Here is an 8,341-nt window from a genome sequence, read left to right as displayed (position 1 = left end):
ATTGTGTACATGTAGAATGTGTATTATTAATGGAATATATATTTAGTATATAGAGGAGGAAGCATGATTTATTGAACAGGTCTTTGAACATGTAGAGCGCTGTGGTGTTATAGATTATGGATGGGGCCTTGGGCCACCTCGGCTGTCCTGGACCAGTCTTAACAACACATCCTATCTCTGTTCAATGGCTTAGTAGTCCTATCTTACTCACATGAATGTACTGTACATTCCATTCATTTTTAACGGCCTACGCCAATTTCTCGCTCACAAAAGAACACAGGCACATTTTTTTATGTGTAGTGGGTGCAGAAAGTCACCACTCCCTTTCAAAATGTTCACCTTTTGTTGCCTTACATCCTGAAATGAAAACACATCAAATCAGACTATTTCCAGATTTATTTACACACAATATCCAAGTGAACATAAAATTCTAAAAAACTCAAATGTATTAAAATGAAACTGTAAAATACCCTATTTGGATAAGTGACCCCCCCCCCCCCCCCCCATAGGTTAATACTTGGTGGAACCACTTTTAGCTTGAATTACAACCACGAGTCTCTTTGAATACGTCTCTACTGACTTTGCACACCTAGACTGTGCAATAGTGGCCCATTTCTTCCTTGCAGAATTGCTCAAGCTCAGTCAAATTTCATGGTGACCGTTCATGGACTGCAGTCTTCAAGTCATTCCCACTTATTCTCGGTGGGATTTAGGTTGGGACTCTGACTAGGCCTCTCAAGGATATTCACCTTCTTGTCCTTCAGCCACTGTACGGTTGCTTTGGCGGTGTGCTTTGGATCATTGTTATGTTGAAACGTGAACCATCTTCCCATTTTTTACTTCCTGGCAGAGAGCTGCAGGTTCTCCTCAAGAATCTGTCAGTATTTTGCACTGTCCATTTCCCCTTCTATCCTGACAAGTGGTCCAGTCCCTGCTGACAACAGGATGCTTCCACCCCCATGCTTTACTGTAGGCATGGTGGTCTTTACTGTAGGCATGGTGGTCTTTACTGTAGGCATGGTGGTCTTTACTGTAGGCATGGTGGTCTTTACTGTAGGCATGGTGTTCTTTACTGTAGACATGGTGTTCTTTACTGTAAGCATGGTGTTCTTTACTGTAGACATGGTCTTCTTTACTGTAGACATGGTCTTCTTTACTATAGACATGGTGTTCTTTACAGTAGACATGGTGTTCTTTACTGTAGACATGGTGTTCTTTACTGTAGGCATGGTCTTCTTTACTATAGACATGGTGTTCTTTACTGTAGGCATGGTGTTCTTTACTGTAGGCATGGTGTTCTTTACTGTAGGCATGGTGTTCTTTACTGTAAGCATGGTGTTCTTTACTGTAGACATGGTGGTCTTTACTGTAGGCATGGTGGTCTTTACTGTAGACATGGTGTTCTTTACTGTAAGCAAGGTGTTCTTTACTGTAGGCATGGTGGTCTTTACTGTAGGCATGGTGTGCTTTACTGTAGGCATGGTGTTCTTTACTGTAGGCATGGTGTTCTTTACTGTAGACATAGTGTGCTTTACTGTAGGCATGGTGTTCTTTACTGTAGACATGGTGTTCTTTACTGTAGGCATGGTGTTCTTTACTGTAGGCATGGTGTTCTTTACTGTAAGCATGGTGTTCTTTACTGTAGGCATGGTGTGCTTTACTGTAGGCATGGTGTTCTTTACTGTAGGCATGGTGTTCTTTACTGTAGGCATGGTGTTCTTTACTGTAGGCATGGTGTTCTTTACTGTAGGCATGGTGTTCTTTACTGTAGGCATGGTGTTCTTTACTGTAGGCATGGTGTTCTTTACTGTAGACATGGTGTTCTTTACTTTAGGCATGGTGTTCTTTACTGTAGGCATGGTGTTCTTTACTGTAGGCATGCTGTTCTTTACAGTAGGCATGGTGTTCTTTACTGTAGACATGGTGTTCTTTACTTTAGGCATGGTGTTCTTTACTGTAGGCATGGTGTTCTTTACTGTAGGCATGCTGTTCTTTACTGTAGGCATGGTGTTCTTTACTGTAAGCATGGTGTTCTTTACTGTAGACACAGTGTTCTTTACTGTAAGCATGGTGTTCTTTACTGGAGGCATGGCGTGCTTTACTGTAGACATGGTGTTCTTTACTGTAAGCATGGTGTTCTTTACTGTAGGCATGGCGTGCTTTACTGTAGGCATGGTGTTCTTTACAGTAGACATGGTGTTCTTTACTGTAGACATTGTGTTGTTTTCTGTAGACATGGTGTTCTTTACAGTAGACATGGTGTTCTTTACTGTAGACATGGTGTTCTTTACTGTAGGCATGGTGTTCTTTACTGTAGACATGGTGTTCTTTACAGTAGACATGGTGTTCTTTACAGTAGACATGGTGTTCTTTACTGTAGACATGGTGTTCTTTACTGTAGACATGGTGTTCTTTACTGTAGGCATGGTGTTCTTTACTGTAGACATGGTGTTCTTTACAGTAGACATGGTGTTCTTTACTGTAGGCATGGTGTTCTTTACAGTAGACATGGTGTTCTTTACTGTAGACATGGTGTTCTTTACAGTAGACATGGTGTTCTTTACTGTAGACATGGTGTTCTTTACTGTAGACATGGTGTTCTTTACTGTAGGCATGGTGTTCTTTACTGTAGACATGGTGTTCTTTACTGTAGACATGGTGTTCTTTACTGTAGGCATGGTGGTCTTTACTGTAGACATGGTGTTCTTTACTGTAGACATGGTGTTCTTTACAGTAGACATCGTGTTCTTTACTGTAGACATGGTGTTCTTTACAGTAGACATAGTGTTCTTTACTGTAGGCATGGTGTTCTTTACAGTAGGCATGGTGTTCTTTACAGTAGACATGGTGTTCTTTACTGTAGGCATGGTGTTCTTTACTGTAGGCATGGTGTTCTTTACAGTAGGCATGGTGTTCTTTACAGTAGACATGGTGTTCTTTACAGTAGACATGGTGTTCTTTACAGTAGACATGGTGTTCTTTACTGTAGGCATGGTGTTCTTTACTGTAGACATGGTGTTCTTTACAGTAGACATGGTGTTCTTTACTGTAGACATGGTGTTCTTTACAGTAGACATGGTGTTCTTTACTGTAGGCATGGTGTTCTTTACAGTAGACATGGTGTTCTTTACTGTAGACATGGTGTTCTTTACAGTAGGCATGGTGTTCTTTACAGTAGACATGGTGTTCTTTACTGTAGGCATGGTGTTCTTTACTGTAGGCATGGTGTTCTTTACAGTAGGCATGGTGTTCTTTACAGTAGACATGGTGTTCTTTACAGTAGACATGGTGTTCTTTACAGTAGACATGGTGTTCTTTACTGTAGGCATGGTGTTCTTTACTGTAGACATGGTGTTCTTTACAGTAGACATGGTGTTCTTTACTGTAGACATGGTGTTCTTTACAGTAGACATGGTGTTCTTTACTGTAGGCATGGTGTTCTTTACAGTAGACATGGTGTTCTTTACTGTAGACATGGTGTTCTTTACTGTAGGCATGGTGTTCTTTACTGTAGGCATGGTGTTCTTTACTGTAGACATGGTGTTCTTTACTGTAGGCATGGTGTTCTTTACAGTAGACATGGTGTTCTTTACTGTAGACATGGTGTTCTTTACTGTAGACATGGTGTTCTTTACTGTAGGCATGGTGTTCTTTACAGTAGACATGGTGTTCTTTACTGTAGACATGGTGTTCTTTACAGTAGACATGGTGTTCTTTACTGTAGACATGGTGTTCTTTACAGTAGACATGGTGTTCTTTACTGTAGGCATGGTGTTCTTTACTGTAGGCATGGTGTTCTTTACAGTAGACATGGTGTTCTTTACTGTAGACATGGTGTTCTTTACTGTAGACATGGTGTTCTTTACTGTAAGCATGGTGTTCTTTACTGTAAGCATGGTGTTCTTTACAGTAGGCATGGTGTTCTTTACTGTAGACATGGTGTTCTTTACTGTAGGCATGGTGTTCTTTACTGTAGGCATGGTGTTCTTTACTGTAGGCATGGTGTTCTTTACTGTAGGCATGGTGTTCTTTACTGTAGACATGGTGTTCTTTTGGTGGAAAGATGTATTGGGTTTTTGACATATCGTTTTGCAATCAGGCTAAAAAGTTCAATTTTGGTCTTATCTGACCACAGCACCTTTTGCCACTTGGCCTTAGAATCTACAATGTGCTTTTTGGCAAAGGTCAAATGAGACTTGAATTGGCTTCTTTTGAGGAGTGTTTCTTTCTTTCCACCCTCCCATAGAGGCCAGATTTGTGGAGCACTTGTGATATTGTAGTCACATACACACATTGACCAGTCTTTGCCATAAAGGCAAACCTTCAAACTCGCCGTTGGCTTGAAGGTAGCCTCTCTGATCGGTTTCCTCCTTGCCTGGTCATCCAGTTTGGAGGGACAGTCTGATCTATACAGGGTCTGGGTGGTGCCATACGCTTCCACTTCTTAATAATGGTCTTAACTGTGCTCCGAGGGACAAAGCATTTGAAATGTTTTTATTTCCATCCCCTGACTTGTGCCTTTCCACAACTTTATCTCGTAGATCTTGTGAAAGTACCATTCTGCACATAGTGGATTCTTTGCTTTTAATTGCACTACTAAGCAGTGGAGTCTTCTATCAACAACTGCTTTTATTCTGAACTAATCAAAGTCACTACAATTGATCACAGATTGAAGCCAATTAGCTTGACTTGTGATCTGGAAGGTGGTTGGTTATACCTTAGCAAGCTTCTACTGTTACTGTTTAACTTTTAATGAATTGTCAGAATTCTTTCGATTTTTTCCCCACTTCAGTATTGTGGGTTACTGTGTGTAAATACATTCGGAAAAAGTCTACATTTGTGTTTTCATTTCAGGCTGTAAGGCAACAAAAGATGAATGTTTTGAAAGGGGGGGTGACTTTCTATACCCACTGTAAGTGGTTGATCTAAACAATCATTTACTGGTATCCATGTATCTTTTTATCATGTTTCATGTCATTCATCCATTGTATTCATTTATAATTCATGAAATGTGTACAGTAATTCCAGAATGAATTGAATTCTCTGTGTATTTTAGCTATAGTCATATACTGTGATGACAGAAGTCTACATGAGATGTACTGAGAGCGAGATGTTCTTCACAAAGGAACCGATGCAATTCCAGAGCACTGAAATATTCTATTCAAAGGACATGTGATAGGTGACTTGCCCAAGTGGCTTGACTTTATGTGTACCTTTAATTGAACACCATTAAATTAATCAATATATAAATACAATCAATCGACTACCTCCCCTCAGCTGAGCCAATCCAACCCGGCACAGCTGGCTGTAAAGGACTCATCAGCAGTCTCCAGGAAACAGCAAAGTCACTCAGCTACTCCCATCTAATATACATAGATAATGCTATTCTGATGGAGTACGGGATGCCTTTCCCTCTCTCTGTCTCTGTGTGTCTCTCTCTCGCACTAATTTTCTCTCAGTCGTTGTTTCTCTCTTTCTCTCTCTCTCTCTGTTTGTATAGTTGCTTTCTATGTGCTTCTTGTGGGGCTTGTTCCTTGTCAATGACATTTGATAGCCTCGGTGTGCGTCATGGTGTGTGTGTGTATTTTCTCCGATTGTGAGAGAGCCACAGCCCAAAAAGAGAGTGAGAGCATGGCAGACAGTAGGGTAGAATAATATAATAATATCACAATCATTAAAGTCTTGCTTTGTTTGCATTGTTGTGTCCTCTTTAGTGAACACAGTATGTTGTCATACAGAGAGATAAGTCATATAAGTTTATATATATATATATATATAGTACCAGTCAAATGTTTGGACACACATTCTCATTCAAGGTCTTTTATTTATATCTGCTATTTTCTACATTGTAGAATAATAGTGAAGACATCACAACTATGAACAAATCAAAATATATTTGAGATTCTTCAAAGTAGCCACCTTTTGCCTTGATGAGAGCTTTGCACATGCTTGGCATTCTCTCAACCAGCTTCATGAGGTAGTCAGCAGGAATGCATTTCAATGAACAGGTGTGCCTTGTTTAAAAGTTAATTTGTGGAATTTCTTTCCTTCTTAATGCGTTTGAGCCAATCAGTTGGGTTGTGACAAGGTAGGGTGGTATACAGAAGACAGCCCTATTTGGTAGAAGACCAAGTCCATATTATGGCAAGAACAGCTGAAATAAGCAAAGAGAAACAACAGTCCATCATTACTTTAAGACATACAGAAAATGTCAATACAGAAAATGTCAAGAACTCTGAATGTTTCTTCAAGTTCAGTCGCAAAAACCATCAAGCGCTATGATGAAACTGGCTCTCGTGAGCACCGCCACAGGAAAGGAAGAACCAGAGTTACCTCTTCTGCAGAGGATAAGTTCATTACAGTTACCAGCCTCAGAAATTGTAGCCTAAATAAACGCTTCATAGAGTTCAACAGACACATCTCAACATCAACTGTTCAGAGGAGACTGTGTGAATCAGGCCTTCATTGTCAAATTGCTGCAAAAAAAAAACACTACTAAAGGACACCAATAAGAAGTAGAGACTTGCTTGAAGAAACACAAGCAATGAACATTAGTCCTGTGGATATCTGTCCTTCAGTCTGATGAGTCCAAATTGAGATGTTTGGTTCCAACCGCCATGTCTTTGTGAGACACAGAGTAGGCGAACCATGGAGGAGGAAGTGTGATGGTGTGGGGGTGCTCTGCTGGTGACACTGTCTGGGGTTTCTTTGGAATTCAAGGCACACTTAACCAGCATGGCTACCACAGCATTCTGCAGCGATTTGCCATCCCTTCTGGTTTGGGCTTAGTGGGACTATAATTTGATTTTCAACAGGACAATGACCCAACACACCTCCAGGCTGTGTAAGGGCTATTTGACCAAGAAGGAGAGTGATGGAGTGCTGCATCAGAGGACCTTGCCTCCACAATCACCTGACCTCAACCCAATTGAGATGGTTTGGGATGAGTTGGACTGCAGAGTGTAGGAAAAGCAGCCAACAAGTGCTCAGCATACTGTAAGTGGGAACTCTTTCAAGACTGTTGGAAAATCATTCCAGGTGAAGCTGGTTGAGAGAATGCCTAGAGTGCGCAAAACTGTCATCAAGGCAAAGGGTGGCTACTTTGAAGAATCTCAAATCTCAAATATATTTTAATTTGGTTAAAACGTTTTTGGTTACTATATGATTCCATATGTGTTATTTCATAGTTTTGATGTCTTCACTATTATTCTACAATGTAGAAAATAGCAAAAATAAAGAAACCCCCTTCAGTAGTTGTGTCCAAACTATTGACTGGTACTGTATATAATTAAGTGGTAATAGAAAGACAAAAACAAGTGTGCTCGGGGATCAAATAACACTATATCAGTTAGACCTTGACGTGCTGAACTCTGCGTAACCCACACATGAGTCTCACACACACACACACACACACACATAAAGGCAGTCCAACACCAGCAGTCCTTAAGATATAGTCTTCCATTCCAGATAGTCATCCATTAAAATGATGTATTAGTGCAGTACGAAGCTATTACTCATCCACTCTGTCAAACTATCTCCCTGTGCTGCACCTCGTCCTCCTCTCCCTCCTGTTCTCAACCTCCCTAACTCAACACCCTCTCAGTCCACTGGGTCAGCTATAGACCTGAGCCACTTCACTGGTTGTGTATGTATTCTGAAGTTTACCTTGGGCTTTGGGCATTCCTTGGGTATTCCTTGGGCCCTTGGGCATTCCTTAGATAGAGAACCATTGAAAAACTGCAATATTTCCTTGATAGCCTTTTGTCTTTTTACTAAATGTTTTACCCCTAATTAGTGGTTCCTTCTTGTCTTTTCTGGGTCAAGGTAATTGACAGTACTTCTATGTGTTGTGTTGTAGAGGGTGGTGAATCGGTGGGGATATAAACACCACTCTGTCACATCTATTTCCCCCTCAATAGTGAGATGATGAAGTGGTATTAATGGCTACAGTGTTTGAGTGACTGTAGAGACATAGGGTGCGCATGCACACACACACTCGTATGCGTACACACACTCGCACGCGTACACACACACACACTCACAGAGGATGAAAGCAAGGACAGACAGTAACGTGAACAGAATAATGTGCCCACTCAAGTAGAGGACAAGTAGAGATCATAAAGAACGTTCTGTTCTCTTCTGATATCACTTGAACCAGACCTGATAACACTTCAGACTGGAACCAGCTAATGGAATCTGAGACAATGTAGAAAGATACTGTGTTTTCATATGAAACTGGAGCACAACAGAAGCCAAGAGATAACACAGAAAATGTATGTAGCACTAAGTAACAGTTGACTTCTTAAGGAAGAACCTTTCACTCTGAAAAACAGGTGAAAAC

The sequence above is a fragment of the Oncorhynchus kisutch genome, linkage group LG14, assembly GCF_002021735.2.
Source record: "Oncorhynchus kisutch isolate 150728-3 linkage group LG14, Okis_V2, whole genome shotgun sequence".
Classification (NCBI taxonomy): domain Eukaryota; kingdom Metazoa; phylum Chordata; class Actinopteri; order Salmoniformes; family Salmonidae; genus Oncorhynchus; species Oncorhynchus kisutch.
Note: the sequence above shows the minus strand (reverse complement) of the source record.